Genomic DNA, 20,581 nt, shown 5'->3' on the forward strand with positions numbered 1-20,581 from the left:
CCTTTGTGGATAAGGGGCGCTTGTAGATGAAAACAAGCTGTGCAGCTTTCACCCAAGTTGAATAATGCCCTTGCTATAGGTGTAGGCCATTTTTCGTACTTCATGAAGCGTGACTGGGAAACTCCTGGGACGATGCTAAAAGATTGCTAGCTGTTACTCTTCACCCCCCCACACACACACACATCATCAAAATACTGAGCCACTATATCAGGAGAGAGAAAGCACATGTGAAGGGGTTTGAATCAGAGAAAGAGCTTGCTCCTGCGATGAAGGACCTGAACAGTAACAGCTAGGAGTCTCTTAGCAACACCCTGGGAGTTTTCCAGTCAGACTTCATGGGGTAGATAAATGGCCTACACCAATAGCAAGGGTATTTAACCAACTTTGGTCAAAGCTGCTCAGCTTGTCTTACCAAAAAACTGCCTATGCAGATAAGGGAGGTCTGTAGATAAAAATAGGCTGTCTTGATCACTGAATCTCTTTATACCTTTTACTGGTTTCTGAAAGACCAAGGTCATGGTTCAAACAATACTTGTGGCCCAGGGATCTGAACACAGAAATACAGTGCTCCAAATCCATACAACACCCTCGCAAGTAAAGCAACATTTACTTTTTTTTTGTTTTTTTTTTTTTTGTTTACTGGAAACAGGGGATACTTCAATAGGCTGCATGGGTTGAGAGGAAAAAGATAGACAATTTACAAAGTTCCTGATTTCATTGCCAAGTCATATTATACCAAACATGCCAGAAAGGTGGAGTAACCCTTTAAGATTTGCTCAGTAAGGTAGCGCAGAGTGCAAAGTGCAATAGCACAAACCAACCAGAAATTCCCTCAGTAAAATAAAATCAGATTGGTTACTATAGGTTAAAGCACTTACCACAGCACTGCCTTACTGAGCCTATTAAAAAGAGTTTACTGTAATTGGTGAACAGCGTATACAGGTACAGAAACTTTTTGAGACATGATAACTGGGCATATTTTAGCAGAGAACCTGCCCCAGTAAGGCTCTTCATCTAATATCCTGTCTTTTCACCGCCATTACAGAAAATACTAGATCCAGAAAAAGCATTCGTTATATTGACTTTATAGTAATCTAATTTATATCAGCAACCACAACATCAAAAATATATGACCCATGAGAAATTCAGTCTGCACTATGGCTATGTTTACATTTTTGTTAAGGGGCACTCCGTGAGCACATTTTACTTCCTGCCAAGCGCTTTCCCAACCAGCGGGTTTGAACAAATATAGTCAGCTGAACGGCTCAGTACACACATGTGCATTTGTCAAGTATTTCCCTGTGTTGCGCTGACCTGAATATAACATGCAGTGCTGGGGCTATGCCATCCCATTGATGTACATTGCTCTGCCCTCTGGAAGAGAGTTCACAACACTAGCTGAATGGAGACCCAACAACACGGGCGCTGGTTGCTCTTCTGTACCCAGCGCTCCTGGAAGCGCAGCCTGAAGCGGCATAGGCAGACCCTGCCATGAGAGCAGAATAATGATTGGGTCAGGTTTTCTAACCTGCTCAATCGATTTTCACACATGAGCTGCATTCCGATTAGGGGTGTCTGTCTCAACCTGGTCAAAAAAAAAAAATCAATCACCTGGCTGGGGGCTGATAAAACATTCACAGCACTGCAATACAGACTGCAGCAAATTTATTTTGAGAACTGCATTTTTGTTTCTTGACAGAAGTTTTCTTCACCCAAAGGCAAAGTACAACATATTTTGTTCTTTAAGTAAGCCCCCTTTAGTACATTGAATTAGAAAAAAAGGTTAGAGAAGCCTTTCTCGACCTTTTTACTTCAGAGGAGCCCCTAGAATAGATTTTTAGGTCTTGGGGAACCCCTGATAAAAATTATTTGGTGGTCAATGGGAAAAATACCCCTTACATTGGTAGTCAGAATGCCACCCCCTTACAGACAGCTAGAAGGATTGTTGGGTCATGCAGCTGCCATGCCAAATAGTGTTGGCCCTGGAACTAAGCAGCACCCTCAGATGGGAGGACAATCAGCAACAGCAAAATAAACCCCTGGCAACCTCTGGTGGGACCCCAGGGACCCACAGAACCCTGATTGAGAATGGCTGGGATATAGAACGAAAGCTGAAAACAGCTTGCATGCCATGCACAGCAGTCATATTCTGTTCGCGTTCCAGTTCCCTAGCTCATCCCGCTGCATTCTGTCAGCATCTCCTGGATACCTAATGCTAATGTTGGCATCACTGTATCTTACCGCCTGGAAGGGTTCATTTTATGTTTCTCCACAACTACTAAAAATATATGCAGCCGGTTGTCAAATATCTCTGAGCCAATGGGTCTCTGGAGTCTGCCATATGCAGGTCAATCACAGAGGCAAGTCAGTAAAGAGGAAATAAGTTCTGGTAATCTTTGCAGCTTCTGGGAACTCTGCTGTATAGAAGAGATGTTTGATGACTCCCAGACTATCTAAAAGTAAATATGCTGTGTGGAAAACAGTATGACTGAGCATTTTGTATTCATTCTTTTAAATTCATGCAGTAACTGACGAGTGTCAGTAACTTTCATTTCGGTTCAGATTCTGCAGTAGAAAGCCAGCATTGGGAGCTCTGGGTGCTTCTCTCCACCTGCATACAGCAGATAGTTATTTACACAGACTGAGCATATACAGGATTTAATATTACTTTATTACTGGGCCCCTACAAGCTCTGTAAAATGTTACTTTACTGAATTAAGGCGGTGTCCTTTGGAGCCTATATCCTTTAATAAGATCCTATAATATGACCATCTGCAATAGGCACAGCAGTGAAATCACTATAGCGTTTTCATATGCCCAAGGTCCATTGATACTGGATGGGTACTTAAGTGCTCTTTGATCCCCATTTGTTATACAAGCAGCCATACATCTGCTTAGGGATAGGTTGCCCCTCTTCCGGGTCTGTTGTATAGACCAGTGTTTCTCAATTCCAGTCCTCAAGGCGCCCCAACAGGTCATGTTTTCAGGCTTACCATTATTTTGTACAGGTGATTTGATAAGTTTCACTGCCTTAGTAATTACCACAGCGGTTTCATCTGAGGAAAATCTTGAAAACATGACCTGTTGGGGCGCCTTGACTGGAGTTGAGAAACACTGGTATAGACCTCTATAAAAATCTACTATTTAAAGCAGAACTATACTAATTTCCTTCCCACCAAAGCGGATCCACAAGCTTCCTTACTGGTGCGGAGACCTTTCCGGATCTGCTTCCAGTCTCGGGATCTTCTGCCACCATGATGCAACTCCTGTACATGTAACATGTATTTTCGCCTTGAAACACATGTTAAAACTGTTCACCGAGTATGCATGGTCAGGAAGATCATGAACTGGCAGTAAAGCCGGGTACACACGGGCTGAATGCCAGGAGATATTTGCTAGTTCACAAAAAAAAAAACATCCGACATTCAGCCCGTATGCATGTCGGTCTGTGCGACAGAAACCGGCCATTTGGCTGGCTTCCGTCAAACGAGCATGCTGGAAAACTAGCAGCTGTCTGACTCCCGATTAACGCTCTCAGCCAATGGAGTACAGCGGCTCTGACCGCTGCTGCTAGTTTTTTTAGTTCGACCCGCTGGGTTAAACAAAAATAAAGACCTATAGTGTGTACCAGGCTTAAGAAAACGTTATTGCATAGTGGGATTGATCTACTAAAGAGCAAACAGACTGCTCACTTTGCAAGGGGATTTGCCCCAGATGCTTAATGAATGAGGAAGTTCTGCTGACTTCCATCAGCCAATCATGTCAAGCAAACATGCCATTTTCTTTTTATTTCCCTGTACATGAATGGGTTTTCTTTTCAAAGTGAAATTGTACCATATTCAGGAAGTTCTGGGGAAAATGTCCTTGCAAGTGCAACGTCCCTTGCAAACATCCTATTTGCCTTTAGTAGCTCAACCCTAGTATGGCGTATAGATTATAAAGTTAAAGCAGTAGTGAAAAACAGCTCTTGTGGTTTTAACCAATCATTTTTTTGTTTATTAATTTTTCCCAGTCTATGTAATTGGCAGCATGGCAGGGGTGTGTCCTCTTCACCCATACATTGTGCTGTAAGAAAAGCTGGGAGGTATAGACAAGTGGGTGGGTCTTATTAATAAATCACAGGCTGTGCTATATACTCTCTCTTGGCTTCAAATATCACCAGTCACATTCAGACATCCAAGGCTGGCATGAATTTGACTGGTGGCTGGGGTAAAGTAAGTCCTTAAATTTAGTTTGACACTTTGATACATCAGGATTTTAGTATGTGAGACTCAAAGAGGAGTCTAAAGTGGGCATATAGGATTTCCTTTAAACCCAATGCATAAATTACATAAGTTCTGTGTTGGATTAAATGCTGGTAAGGTAGTCTATACACAGCTCAAATTTTGGCTTCTTCCTGACAAATTGGCCAAAATTTGAACCATGGGTGTCCCTGCCAAACCACCCAACATTAACAAAAGTTGAATTAAAAATCGGCTATGCCGGGTGGAAAAGTTAATCGGCCGAACAGTGACTATATCTGATAGCATGTTTGGCGGGACTACCGTATTTAGGAATACAATAGCCAGCAGTGCAGATTCTTCCATGCATGCTCTTCAGTTGGGATGGGATGGCTGTTTAAAACCACTCTGTGTGGCTAGCTTTAGGCACTGCCTGAATCTAAGTAACACCCTAAAATCCACAGAATCTGTGTAATGTATATTATACTTTAAAGGCACGAGCTGGAAAAACTTAAGTGGGTGTGTCCAGGAACACCTCTACTGCATTACAAAAAAAAAAAAAAAAAAAAGCAATAAGGGTTCCTAAATTGCCAAAAATAGGAGTGGGATGGACTGGTGCCCTACAACATTGCCTGGAAAAATCCTAAACATGTAGACTGTACTCTTTAAAATGAAGCCTTACATTTTATAATATTGTAATGTACATTTGAGACTTCTTGTAGGCTTGCCTTCATGTTGTTGGCGTCACAGAATGAGGGAGCTTTCAGTTGCAGAGGCCAACAAAGTCCATCATCTCTACCCTTTTTTTCTTGCAAAATTCTGGGGGTTCATAATATTAATTTGGGGTGCCATACAATGGGTTTGTTTCTAAACTATTTATAATGCAGGTCTACTTTTTAACACTTTGTTAGACCCAGTTGAACTTTCCTATTATTGCAAAAAACGAAATAGCCCAGTTTTCACCCTTCAAATTTTATCCATGTACCTACTCCAAAAATGACAGATGCACTAAAAAAATGGATACAAGATAAATGGATGGGGGCAGGTACAGAATAACAGAGGTCAGGAATAGTTAAGGAAACTACTGTGATAAATATGTAGGTCTGCTGGTACATATTTATCACACAGGGCTCCAGCCCCTGTGGGTACCACCAGTGCAGAGCGGGTATATAGGACTCAGCATTCCACACACTGAGAATGTGGAGCTCACACTACAAAAAAAAAACACTGACACGTCTGTACACTAATCCCTAACACTTCTTTACTCAGGGGGGGCTGCAGCACTACAGTGAAGAGCTAAACATAATTCTCAACCACAACACAAACTACAGCAATGCCTGAATAAGACTGTACAGAGGGCAAGAGACCCAGAGGTTCAGTTTTACTACATTCTCACAAAGGATGGTAGAATTCATTTATTAAAAATAAGAAAGAAGAGTGAAAAGTGACTCTAATGCCCATGGCAACCATTGAAAATGACAGCTGCAGCTTTCTGCTTCTGCACAAAATATGTAATTTCGCCATTTACAGAAAAGAACGAAATTAAAAAAAAAGATCGAATGATAATTCAAATTGATACAATATTGAAACCACCAAAAAACGTCCCATTAAATTTTTATATGCTATTTGGCGAACATTTTTAATAAGTACAGAATGTGAAAACGGTGTGCCGTACAAACCCCCTTCAGTCATTTCCTATCTTACTCCATTCTACCTCATTAAAGCGGTATTAAACCCAAGAACAAACATTAAATTGTGGCTCACCAATTCTTAGATGTGGCTGCTATGTTTTTATTTTTTTTATTTTTTAGGTTTTTATTTTTTATTTTCACCTGGTGAGCTAGTCAGTATTATTTTTCAACTTATTTTAAGACCAAGCTGTTCAGTAGCAGCAGAGGGTTGACACAAACCGTTTACCACTGACAAGGGTGCTTACAATGGTCAGCTTTTATTTATTCATGTAAAATTTTTATCTCAAAAAGGAAAAAAAAAATGCTTGCTGTATCTGCTTATAAAATATTAGTTGGAGTTCAGCTGCAGTTTGTTAAGGTGGTTTTAAATCCAAAAACAAACATACTGCATGTTACCAATTTTTAGATTTGATGCCCGTGTTTGTTTTCTTTTTTTAGGTTTTCATTCCTTTATTTTCACCTGGTGATCTGGCCAGTAAGTCTGTTGTTTTTCAACGGTACAAACTCTCCAGCAGAATGCATCAGTTACAGGGATGAGACAAAACATTGGCAGGGTTGCTTACAATGATCAGCTTCTATGTAAATCCTCTACCTCAAAAGGAAAAAGCTGTTTGTTGTAACGGAGTATAAAGTGTTAGCTGGAATTCATCTTCAATTTGTTAGTGTATCTAAAACTGCTAGTAAATTTAAAAATCCCCTTCCCCCAGACTGACAATGCTGCTGTCTAAAAGGTGCCTTCTGTGGTCATCCATCCAGAGTGGGGGGCACCCTAATACAGGTGGTATGTTACTGGCCAGATCACCAGGTGAAAACAGAAGGAATAAAGAAAACGAATAGAGCCACACATCTAAGAATTGGTGGGTTCCAATATATTGCATTTTTCAATATGATTTAATACAGCTTTAATAAGTTCAGAATATGACAACCTTTAAAAACTTGTGCCCTACAATACCCTCTTTCATCCCATCTTCCTCCATTCTACCTTATTAAAGCAGAACTTTATCCAAAAGAGTAAGTTCCGCTGTTTCCCCTCCCCCCCACCGCCTCTGTCTTATTTGGCTCCTAATTTTCTGGGAGGGAAGCGAGTACCTGGTTTTGACAGACACTCACTTCCACTTGAACCCCTATGCAATTTGAGCGGAAGTTCTCCTACACCCCTCCTCCCCCCAGCAGTTCTCTGGGACATGTCACAGGTCCCAGAAAACTGCAGGGCCATTTACAAGGCACAGCACTCCTTCCTTATACGCAGTGGGCAGCCAGCTTTCTACAGTTAAGGTGCCGGCACCAAACACCAGTTTAGAAACTGGCCAGGTGAGGACAGCGCTGGATACTGGGACGGGTGAGTGGCTGTTTTGGAGTCAACAGCTACAATTTTTGTAGCTGCTGACTTTTAATTTTACCCTGTAACTTGTTGGTATGGTTGGTTGGTATGGGGAACGGTGTCTACCTGGCGACTCATTTTGTTAGTCCAAGTAAATATTTAAAAGCGTCCCCCAGACCTAAAAGACCTAAAAACACTCCTGTGAGGAGCAACTTTGACTCTTTTTTTTAATGTAATCATGTGTAGGACGACAGATCTGCTTCACATGGTTGTAACAGTTTGAAAAATAAAAGATTATTCTAATTTACCGCATAAAAAAAACAGGGGAAGCTCTTATTGCATCTTGGGAGCAGAGTCATTCTCCCCCACCCAGACCATGCAACCATGTCATACTGGAAGAAAGGCCATACAGATTCCGATCTCTTTGTGTATATTGTAATTAGCACTATGGAGACGCCATATTTTTTATCACAGAAAATTATGTTTTTGTTTTTGTTTTTTAATTGACAATTTTAGAGATTGGTGCTTTGTAAAATAGGTCCATTACAACTGTAAAGTTTATTTTACAAATTTAGGGCACATGTAGGCAGCCATTTAGAAGGTTGTCTGAGGCTCACTGTGCTCAGAGCAGCCACCCACCTGCTGCTAATGGAGATCACTGAACCCTACCATCAGTAGTTCCGCTGTGCACATGTGCATCTCACGGTTTTGCAAAGCATCTCAAGCAGACCTACTGAGGTTATCTGCACTGTGCTCAGCAGCCTCTTAAAGGAAACTTGTAGAGTAAGAGAGATATGTTGGCTGCCATTAATGACTTGCTGACTGTGCTTCTTTCTGGTTCTGTGACGGTCATGCTGATGCTGGAACAAGCTTACAGATCAAGAATGCAGTGAGGTCATCAACTCGGTAGGATAGCCAGGCAGCAGGGGGGGGGGGGGGGGGGGGTCAGTAATGGCAGCTAATTTCTTTTCAGGTTCTTTTAAAGTATAGTTAATGTTTAAATAGAATAGGGAATATTCAAAAAAATCCTGTATTTTGTTTTTTTGCCATCTGCATGCCATCTGTCTCCAAAGTAAGAGAAATCCCTTCTTTGACATCTGTCACCAGAATAAAAGTCAAATAATATTACCCACACTACCAAAAAAAAAAAAAAGTAAATATCAAAACCGTTCCTTATTGCTTAAGGATTCAATTGAAAGATGCAGCACAATAAATAAAATCTTACCTCTTATACTATATAACAAACCAAAAACAATATCAATTGGGTCAACACATTTGGCACATTGATATTGTTTTTGGTTTGTTGTACACTATAAGATTTGATTTGTGCAGCACCTTTCAATGGAGTGTCACCAGAACAAGTTCCCCCATTGGAAGATTATCCCACATTTTTGATTTTTCGTCACTTTTCATTCTCAGGGACAATGGTCCCCTGGACAAATAGAGAAGGGGAATCTCATTACAGTAAATTATAACTTATTGCAAAACTTATTCTTTTCAATTTTGGATAGAGTGGAGATGCACAAAAACGCCTGTCATGTTTTTATTGCTGTATGTGCCCCCCTTAGGAGGATTCATCCTCTCTTTTTGTCCCGTTTACCATTTAATTAAAAGCAAAAGAACATCCTAAATTTTGGGTGGTCCCCAGAAAAGTAACAGAGGGAAAATCTTCCAATGGGGACACTAGTACTGGTGACCTGGGGGTCCCCAACAAATTCTCTTACTTTGAAGGGATTTCCTCTCACTTCCTGTTTTGGTTATGGGACAGGAAGTGAAGGCAAATCTCCCGAATGGGACAGACACGGCAAAAAAAAAAAAAAAAAAAAAAAAAAATCTGACAGGGATTATAACTCTCCCTTACCCTATCCAAAATTTTAAAAAAATAAACATATTGCCTATAGTTCTACTCTAAGTACATCCATATGTAGCTATGTGCCTGGCCCTTTTGGTCTTGTGTATCATTTCTAATTCCTTTGCACAATGCAAACCAATGAGCAGAACCCCATGACTCCTGGTATGGCAGGTATTGTACACAATGCATGTATTTTTAAAGAATTTTAGGTACACACACACACATATATATATATATATATATATATATATATATATATATATATATATATATCAAAGCCCTAAAACATGCCAGTATAATTTTAGGTGGCACCCTCTTCCCTGAAAATAAAATATGGTTTCTGGGGTCAAGAAATTTCCTGCAGTCATCGTGCTTGGTAACACATTTAAATCATCAGAAATTAGTAAATGTTGACAGACCCCCCCCCCCTCTTTTTTTTTTTTTTTTTTTTATATATATTAATACATTTGCTCACTAAAAGTACTAGAAATAAAGACAGCACCAAATAATTTAAAACCCAATACCCTTAAGAAAAGATTACAGCCTGAAGCAGCAAGCCACTTTATTTTGGTTCTGTATGATACAAACAAGCACTGAAAGCCTGGCTGTGAAAAAAAAGGCATTTGCCTTCTGTTCTGGATGTCATGGGGCACTTGACACGTATGACGAGTGTGCCGAGTACCCAAGTCTAAGCCCTGTATCAATGGGCTCTTTTGTCATTTGCTTTCTTATACTTGCCAACTGCTCCATCTCTTTGTTTTTAGGCAAGACACCCCCATCTCTCAATTAATACTGTAATTACTACCCTGGCAGTGGAGATATGCATACATTTATCTGACATATGCAGGAAACATAGCATGGACACTTTGACTGTGCAGGGAGATGTGCAGGGCCGGACTTTCCATTGGGCTTGACGGGGCTCAAGCCCATGGGCCCTGGCCAATAGGGGGCCCCGCCCATTCCAAAAGCGGGCCGAGATAGGCTGAAAGCCGGCTCTGTATCTCAGCTGCGCCATTTTTAAGCTGAAAAGCTGCAATGACAAGGCAGCAATGACACTGGACCAAGGTTTCACAGACAAGTCTGCAAATGACACTGGGGCAAGGCTAAACTGACACTGACAAGGCTGCAATGACACTGCATGACACTGACAAGGCTGCAATGACGCTGCATGACACTGACAAGGCTGCAATGACACTGACAAGGCTGCAATGACACTGACAAGGCTGCAATGACACTGACAAGGCTGCAGATGGATACTGATAAGGCTGCATTGATGGGCATTTAAATGTAAGTTTTTTTTTCCTTAAACTTCCCTCCTAAACTTGGGGTGCGTGTTTTACGCCGGCCCATGTTATATGCCGATAAATACGGTAATGATCATTTTATCCATTTTTATTGCTTTTATTAACCGTGGACCCAGGACGAATACCAGTACAGTATCCCCCACTTATACGCTTATTTATTATCTACTTTTGTGAGTAGCCATTTGGCTGTTTTGTCTTGTCCAATTAAACAGAAGTTCTTTAATACTGCACTTAGTCTGGCGCACCTTGTCCTTTTCCATTTCTGTTTTACAGAGCTGTGCATATGTATAGAAGTGTAGGGCCCGAAAGTGATTTAAGCCTAGGGGCCCCCACCACACCTAAGTCCTGCCCTGGAGATGTGTAAAATGAAAAGCCAATGAAGGGCTGAGCACTTGGACTCTGACAAAGATGCAAATGCTTTCATTTACTAAGAGTAATGAAATATTAGTGTTAGAAATAGTCCACAGGGCCATTTATACTTAAAGCTTAAAAAAAAAAAAAAAAAAAAAAAAAAAGCTTAAGAGTCAGCATAGCCATGTTCGTCCTGCATAAAAGGGAAAAAAAGCGTACTTCGCTTATCAGGAGTCTCTTCACATGATTTAACGATTATCTCCCTTTTAGTGTCACCTGTAAACTGTATACAGCCTCCCATTAATCTGGCTGTTTGATAAGAGATTTTCTACTGTGCTGTCATTCAACACAGCTTACTCCTCTCCAAGCCCTCCAAATACCAGGCAAACAGTTCACTGAACAGATAAACATGGAGAAAGCAATGTGAGACCCATTTTCTATTCACAGCTCAGTACTCCATCACCACAGTGATACTATTCAATACATTCTAAAAGGAAGGACATAGGTTTTATAGGAGAACATGAAAGCACGCTAGGCTGTCAGCTGTATAAGACGAAGGGGGATTGCCTTGTGACTGCAGGAGATGTTTGGAATCATTTCTATACGTACAGCATAGTCAACTGCACTAAATAGATGGGATATGTGCTCCACGTCAATGGTTTCAGTCTCACTATTGGGCATAAAGAAATGCTTTCTGGCCAATAATGTTTCTGGCACACCTGCAACTATGTTGTGGTGGAACCCAGATTACCATCTTGTGCACAGAAAATATAATTCAAACGTATTAAATGTATATACACTTAACAGCAAAGAGGAAAGTGCTAGAATGTTTATAATTTAAAGGAAATATTTATAATTGTAATTTTACCATTCATGAAAATAGGTAGATTAACAGGACATATCCTTTATTAATACCAGCCAAACCCACTTATGTCACCCTCAATTCTCAACTTCAATGCAGAGGAACCCCTAAAATAAATTTTCAGGTCTCAGTGGACCCTTTCTTGAAGCAACTATCGGTGGTCAATGACAAAAAATGCCCCTTGTATTGGTGGTCAGTAGGAAGAATGCAACCCTTACAGTGGTGGCTAGAAAACGACCCTTACAGACAGTTGAAAAGATAACTGGTGTCATGCTGCTGGCTTTGCCAAGTAGTGCAGGTCCTGAAACCATGCAGGCACCATCAAATGAAAGGTCAATGAGCCACAGCTCAGGCAACCCCTAGCAAACTCTGGAGGAACGCTAGTTGCGAATGGCTGCTCTGGACATCCAAGACTTTGTAAAATTCCAGAAGACCGTCTCATTGCTTAGCCATATTAAGCTCACTTGGAGAAAGATGACCCAGAGGGGATGATTTACTGAAGCCAAATGAACTGTGCAATTTGCAAGTACAATCACTCCAGAGCTTAATAAATTAGGGGAATCTCTGCTACTGTACATCATCCAATCATGTGCAAGAAAAATGCTGTTTTTTTTTATTATTTCCTTGCATGTGATTGGGCATTCCTTGTCAAGTGAAGCTTTACTAAGCTCTGGAGCAACAGTTTATTTTCCGTTAGTAAATCAACCCAGAGTCTCCTAGAATCTCTCATGCTTGTTCTTACATAAACTATACTTTTCCCATGTCCACACATTCTTGTTCATTAACTCTCTACAAGAGGAGAGGAGCTGAGGGAAACATGACCATGGTCACCTGTAGCCTGACGCCATGGTCATAAACTCCCCAACAAGTGTGATCAGCTTCAGATTTAATTTTAATAGGCTGGGTTCACACATGTGCGGGGCGCTCCATTTTCACAGCTAATTGACAAAGTAGTTGTGCAAAGTTTCAGGTCAGTTTTTGATCAGGATCAGGTCAGGATTGCATCAGGGTCAGGTTTACATCAGTATCAGGTCAGGATTTTATCCTGTTCACAACTGAATGACATGTGTGATTTCAAAAGGGTTCCCATAGAAGTCAATGGGGCTGGACCGCACTGCGCAGAAAACAGGAATCTCTTTCAATTCGCACTGAATCCCCACTCCAGCTGCACCGGACATATGTGAACAGGCACAATAGAAAGCAATGTTCTTTCACATGTCATGCGAATTGGATGCGGTTCAAAACTAATCCAATTCACATATGTGTGAACCTAGCCTTAAAGCGAAGTTCCACCCAAAAGTGGAAATTACGCTTATCTGAACGGGTAGCTTTCCCTCAGAAATTTGGCCCCCCTCCTCCTTCCGCCGCCGGGCCAATTAGAAAGCGCAACACGCTTTGCACATGCCCAGTAGGAAACTGTCTGTGAAGCCGAAAGGCTTCACTGCCGCTTTACCTTACCAGGAATGGTGGTGGCAGCACCTGACAGCCGATTCGAAAATCGGCTGGGGTGCCGACATCGCGGGAACCCTGAACATGTAAGTGTTCCACTATTAAAAGTCAGCAGCTTTAGTATTTGTAGCTGCTGACTTAATTTTTTCGCAAGGGGGCGGAACACCTCTTTAAGGTATACAAATGTTTATAAATTAAAATATCACATATGCAGACTATATGCTTTGTTTAACACAGATGCACAAGACATTTTATTGTTTATTGTTGTCTTCTCTCAATAGCAGTTTAAAAAAAGTATGGCTGTTCCCATGTGCATATATACAGCTACATACCACAGCTCGCAAATGTCCCTCATTAAGAAACAAATCCCTCTGTCCCTCCATTCTCTTTAATTGTCCCTCTTTTTGATCTCAGGTATAGACCTCTAGTAAAAAAAAAAAAAAAAAAAATTTACTATTTAACTACCAAATGTGTTACGCCACAGGCAATCTTTAGTCCAGCCCTATAGTATTGCATTCCTTTTAATGAAGGCAATATATAGAAAAAGTGGTGCTGAAATAGGTAAAATGTAATCACATGTACTCTACCAACTTTCTGAAAAGAGAAAAGGGGCACCTTCTACTACAAAGCATGTAGACAAAAGACACTCCTCCAATAATGCAAGCTTAGAAGACTGCACAAAATGATGATTGCTTAAACCCATGATTTACTTATTACATAAATAAGCTGTGCTTACAGTTAGCTCATAGCTCCCCTCTCTAAAGCCTCCTGCTGGGCAATCTCACTCAAGAACAGACTCCTACACACCAAGGAAGTCTCTTTCCCTGGACTGTTCCCACGCACCTCATTACAAATGCATGACAACAAATCCCGTGTGAGTAAACCTGTAGCATTAGTCCATTTTCCCCTAAAAGCCTGCAGCAGAAGCAAAAATAGGAAAAGGACTGAACAGCTATCACTACTAACAAAAGGCTTAAATGTCAAATGTCATTACTAGGAACTGTCAATATTTTCCTACAGCCACCAATCACATTCATCCTGGCCTTAAAAATGGCAACTGGGATCTAAAAGTTTGCATCTGATCGATGGCTATAGTGAACTAAGAGCAGTTCTACTAACAAAGTTCACAGTGTTTTAATTAACACGATGAGGTGTCTGAATTTCTAGGCTGGTCTTAGAGGATTAGTGGGTAACATCAGACGTATTACACAGCCCACTCACCTTTTAGAAAGTTAACAGTATTACAAGATAGAAATGCGGAGTGTTTCCTCTAGCACTGTGAGCTGGCCATTTATAATTGGATTTGCTTACACTGGGAAAGAGAGCAGTAAGTGCGGATTTGATTGTGTTATACAAATTCATGCTAGGTCAATACGAAACAGTCTCAAGAGACCCGTTCATCGTTAGGACTCTGCAGAGTCTGCAAGGTCAACCTGTGCTACTGAAAAAGCAGAAATGGTTCCTCTTTGCATATTCAAAGTATTTTTTTACACCAAAGTTATGGAGTGTTTGCTTTTGGAAGTGAATGTTTAATCCATGCAGGAATCCTTTCTTCCCCTCTGGCAGCATCGCCAACTCTGTTCATCTGCATCAAAGGGAAGGGATGGTGTATTTTCATTGAGTACACATTCCAAGTTATTACAGAGAGTTTACATGAGACATTTTCATGTCATTTTCACCTTTTCACTTGTTTGTCATATTTTCATGAGGGCATTTAATTACTTTACTGGCAGTAGTTCCCTTGATTGTAGCTACATATCAGACTGTATAATCATCATCTTGCATAAGCAATTAGATTGTAAGGTTTGCAATGTGAGGACAATGGCAGAATTACAATAAGTGTATCAATAGGCAAAAAAATATCAAAATTATGTGTGTGTCATAGCGCCATGCAGTGGTCACCAAATTGTCGCCCGGGGGCCGGATGTGGCCCTTTGCTTGACTTTATCAGGCCCTTGGAACACTATTCCTCCCACTGACACCACCAACAATGGGGCATAATTCCTAGCACTCATAGCAACAATAGGGCACTATTCCTCCCGCTGACACCAACAATGGGGCACTATTCCTCCCGCTGACACCAACAATGGGGCATAATGATTGTCACCGATACCAACATTCCTCCCACTGATAATAGAACTGCTCTTAGGTCACTATAGCCATCGACCAGATGCAAACTTTTAGATCTCAGTTGCCATTTTTAAGGCCAGGATGAATGTGATTGGTGGCTGTAGGAAAATATTGACAGTTCCTAGCAATGACATTTGACATTTAAGTCTTTTGTTAGTAGTGACAGCTGTTCAGTCCTTTTCCTACACCAACAATGGGGCATAATTCCTAGCACTCATAGCAACAATAGGGCACTATTCCTCCCGCTGACACCAACAATGGGGCACTATTCCTCCCATTGACATCAGCAATGGGGCATAATGATTGTCACCGATACCAACATTCCTCCAACCGAAAACCAAGGATGGGGCACTATTCCTCCACTGACACAAACAATGAGGCACTATTTCTCCCACTGACACCAACAACGAGGCACTATTCCTCCCACTGAAACCAATGATGGGGCAGTATTCCCCCCACTGACACCAATGACGGGGCATTTTTTATTCCCATTAATGCTGGGGCCATTTTCTACTTTCACTGGCCACAGTCCAGCCCCCTGAAATCCCAAAGGACGGTAAACTGGCCCTTTGTATAGACAGTTTGGAGACCCCTGTTTTAACATGTTCAGTCATGCTCATTAAATTAAACAGACATTTAGTTATTCAAAATCGTTGTTGATCCTGCCAGCAAACTGCTTCCCAACCATTTCCTGTAGATAAGTGACACTTTCTAGTGTGCACACCTTTTCTGAAGCACACCACAATTAGGCTACAAGTGCTGCTTTGGTACATGACAATTTTTTAAAATTAAGTTAAAGCACAGTTGTTGTGCAGCACTGCTAGTCAAGAAGTAGACAGAAGCCTGCACAGGTAATGAATACAGTGGGGGAAAAAAGTATTTGATCCCCTGCTGATTTTTTACGTTTGCCCACTGACAAAGAAATGAACAGGCTATAATGTTAACGGTAGGTTTATTTTAACAGTGAGAGACAGAACAACAAAAATATCCTGAAAAACTTCTTTAAAAAAAGTTTTAAATTGATTTGAATTTTAATGAGTGAAATAAGTATTTGAGCCACTATCTATCAGCAAGATTTTTGGCTCCAAGGTGCCTTCTATACAGGTAACGAGCTGAGATTAGGAGCACTCATCTCAGCTTGTTACCTGCATAAGACACACCTGTCCACAAAAGCAATCAGATTCCAATCTCTTCACCATTGCAAAGACCAAAGAGCTGTCCAAGGATGTCAGGGACAAGATTGTAGACCTACACAAGGCTGGAATGGGCTACAAGACCATCGCTAAGCAGCTTGGTGACAACAGTGACAACTGTTGGTGCGATTAGTCACAAATGGAAGAAACACAAAATAACTGTCATTTTTCCTTGGTCTGGGGCTCCATGCAAGATCTCACCTCGTGGGAGTTTCAATGATCATGAGAACAGTAAGGAATAAGCCCAGAACTACACGGGAGAATCTTTTTAATGATCTCAAGACAGCTGGGACCATAGTTACCAAGAAAACAATTGGTAACACACTACACCATGAAGGACTGAAATCATGCAGCACCCGCAAGGTCCCCCCAGGAGAACTGGGTGAAAGAGTTGTGGTCAGATGAGACCAAAATCAAGCTCTTTGGCCTCAACTCACCATGTTTGGAGGAGGAGGAATGCTGCCTATGACCCCAAGAACACCATCCCCACCATCAAACATGGTGGTATAAACATTTCTGTGTTATTTTGGGTGACAACCTCTTTCCCTCAGCCAGGGCATTGAAAATGGGTCGTGGATGGGTATTTCAGGATGACAATGACCCAAAACACACAGCAGGGGCAACAAAGGAGTGGCTCAAGAAGAAGCACGTTAAGGTCCTGGGTTGGCCCAGCCAGTCTCCAGACGTTAATCCCATAGAATATATGTGGAGGGAGCTGAAGGTTCAAGTTACCAAAGGTCAGCCTCGAAACCTTAATGACTTAATGATCTGGAAAGAAGAGTGGGACAAAATCCCTCCTGAGATAAGTGCAATCCTGGTGGCCAACTACAAGAAACGTCTGATCTCTGATTGCCATCAAGGGTTTTGCCAAGTACTAAGTCAAGTTTTGCCAAGAGGTCAAATACTTATTTCACTCATTAAAATGCAAAACAATTCATAACTTTTATGAAATGCGTTTTTATGGATATTTTTGTTATTCTGTCTTTCACTGTTAAAATAAACCTACCATTAAAATTATAGACTTATCATTTCTTTGTCAGTGGGCAAGCTTACAAAATCAGCAGGGGATCAAATACTTTTTTCCCCTTACTGTATATATGGCTTCCCTCATGAACATAGATGCAGTTTCCATGAAAGATATTTCTTTATCTTCTCAGGTGATGAGATTACTTTAAAATCATTGAAGTTAACACAATTTTTAGGTGTGGGAAAACTGGGAAGGGTTAGACCTGTCATGGGTATTTTTTTTATTATTATTATTTCCCTCTGTCCCTTTCTGGGCAAATTTCTGCTCTTTTCCTATTCCCAACAAGACCCAGTTGCTAGCTTGGATAATAACTGACCTGGGTGGCTAGCATACCTGCCCTGAACACTATTACTCGCCCTGAGATAAGTTACACCAAGCTGTATATTACCTCCCCCATTCCACTCACATGAACAGAAATGTTTGGCCATGTGGGGTTCTGCTGTCCATGTAGCTCCGGCAGGTGGTGAGTCAGGTTTGTGCCGGTACACTGTCTGTAGCACCCTAATTCTCAATCAGAAGAGAGGGGAAGATAAACTCAGAAGCTCTGTCCGCTAATAAAATAGGTCACATTCTTTACCTTCAGACACTTGAACAGTAAAGACATAACTGACTACCTCATCAGTAACAGGTCTCCTCAGTGTTCCCCGAGTCCAATGTTCAGGATGAGACACAGCTTAGACAATGCCCCCAAAATTCTAACCACCCTGGAGGAAGTGAGACACAGCGAATACAATCTTTAGTAAATTGGGAATGTTATGTCAGCTTGAACAGGGGCCAAGCATGAAAGCAAGATAACATCCCAAAAAAAGGAAGAATGGTATGAGGAAGCCATTAGTCCATCAGTGTGTGTATAATCACACCACCAAGGGCTCAGGAACGCCAGCCTATGTAATCGAAGTGGGCTGCAGAAGTTTTGGAGACAGCAGTGAGTGAAATCCTAACTAAAAGGCTAACATGATTGTGCAATTTGTAATCCACTGCAATATAAAGTCTTAGAGCCCAAAAAAAAGCTTTAGCATTTATTATTGCTGTGCAGGATGCATATACAGTATGAAATGCGTTGATCTTTTTCTTTTATGTACATTGTTTTGCAAGCACACTTGAAAGTCAAACTAATGCAGCTGGCCAGGTCTTCAGCGGTCTTGTTTGAGATTCTCCCCCCACTGCAGTAATTACAAGCTCCACTCAGGGAACAAAAGCACTTGTTAATTGGAGCACTTTGCAGGGGGGCTCAGCGGGCCATTGGAAACTCAGGCTGCTACAATGTGTGCGAGGTCAGTGGTCTGACTCTGCAGCGTGGTGCCAGCACAGCGTAAAAACCAAAGACTTTTTAGTGTATATGCAGCCTGTTTTGCAGTAAAAAACGCAAAAAGGTTCAAATTGGCTTTAGACAAACTTTGCAGAGGTTCTAAAACCAACTCTGCATTAAAGTGATTGTAAAGTGATTGTAAAGTCTCAAGGTTTTTCTATGCATTAAGGTGAAAAACGTTCTTTGTTGCAGCTGCCCCTGCCCCCCCCAGACCCCCCCCTTATCTTACCTGAGCCCGATCCGATCAAGCAATGTGCACGAGCCCAGCGGCTCCAGTCGCTGTCTCCCTCCTCCACTGGACAGATTGATAGCAGCAGGAGCCACTGGCTCCTGCTGCTGTCAATCAAATCCAGTGACACAGGAGCGGGGGCCAAGTCATGCTGTCTGTGTCATTGTACTCAGCAGCGGGACTCGGGAGTGAGCCTGCATGGGTGCCCCCAGGGAAACCGGTTTTCTTTGGGGGCACCCGATGAAGGGAAGGAGTGCCGGGGGGGCACCCCAGAAGAGGAGGCTCAGGGCTGCCCTGTGCAAAACTTTTGCACAGAGCGGGTAGGTATAACAGGTTTGTTATTTTAATAAAAAAAAAAAAAATGAACCTTTAACAACCCCTTTGAGGTGGATGTAAACCCTATTCATGGCATTTGAGCTGGGCACATATCTGCAGTTTTCTTATCGCTCTTCAAAGCTCTAAGTCTCGTGGCTTTCTCCTGCTCAGTTCTTCTGTTATCAGCATAACTTCTGATAAGTTCTCCGTCAACTGTGATAAAACCAGCCTGAATTTTGCATCAGGCTGGGTGCTATAACTAGATTAGCAGAGAGCTGGTCTATTCACAGCACAGCTCTGCATCGTTTCTTCCTTCTTCTGTTTATGTGGAGAGGTAGTGTGTGCCTTTCCTCCAGCTATCTCATAGTGTATGGCTAGAATCCACACCCACAGGTGAATTAGGAAGAGAAAACCAACAGGATGTGCACTTTCTAAACAGTATATAAAACTGAGGACAGCAGATATACATGTAAAACTTATGTAGGGAGATTTGTTTCATCTCTGTGTATCATCTGAGGCGGTTCACTTCACTGGGTATATGTGAGGGTTTACATACACTTTAAGGTAACAAAAAGTCCTCCCTATATACTTACCTACAGTGGATATAAAGTCTATACACCCCTGTTAAAATGTCAGGTTTCTGTGACATAAAAAAATGTATATAAAAAAAAAAAAATTTAGAACTTTTTCCACCTTTAATGTACAACTCAATTGAAAAACAAACAAATCTTTTATGGAGGGTAAAAAAAAAAAATAATAATAATGTGGTTGCATAAGTGTGCACACCCTCTTATAACTGGGGATGTAGCTGAATTAAGCAATCACATTCAGGTCCGTACATACCTGCCATCATTAAGAGTGCCTCTGATTAACCCTAAAAAAAAGTTCAACTGTTCTAGTAGGTCTTTCCCAACATTTTCTTAGTCGCATCTTACAGCAAAAGCCATGGTACACAGAGAGCTTCCAAAGCATCAGAGGGATCTCTTTGTTAAAGGGTATAAGTCAGGAGAAGGGTACAAAATAATTTCCAAGGCATTAGATATATCATGGAACACTGTGAAGACAGCCATCATCAAGTGAAGACAATATGGCATAACATTTATTTTACATCACAGAAACCTGACATTATAACAGCTGTGTGTAGACTTTTTGTATCCACTGTAAGTCCTCTCTCGATCCAGTGCTGTGCCAGTCTGCATCGGCACCGTCTGTGTTCCTCTCCTCACAGGACACAGAGACAGGATCCTGTGAGGAGGGGAGGAGTACGCCACACTGTGCAGCTTGCTATGGGGACACACACAGAAAAGGTGACAGCGAGAGTGATGACA

At 41.5% G+C, this 20,581-nt stretch overlaps 2 protein-coding genes across 2 annotated transcripts in view; one reads left to right on the forward strand and one right to left on the reverse strand.

Moving 5' to 3' along the window:
- The window catches only part of DOCK1 (dedicator of cytokinesis 1), a gene marked incomplete in the record, with an annotated part of 633,434 nt that overhangs the window by 249,112 nt on the left and 363,741 nt on the right, over positions 1-20,581 (reverse strand).
- The window catches only part of INSYN2A (inhibitory synaptic factor 2A), a 65,792-nt gene that overhangs the window by 3,338 nt on the left and 41,873 nt on the right, over positions 1-20,581 (forward strand). The window lies entirely within an intron of this gene.

Source organism: Aquarana catesbeiana, linkage group LG08 (genome assembly GCF_042186555.1).
Source record: "Aquarana catesbeiana isolate 2022-GZ linkage group LG08, ASM4218655v1, whole genome shotgun sequence".
NCBI lineage: Eukaryota > Metazoa > Chordata > Amphibia > Anura > Ranidae > Aquarana > Aquarana catesbeiana.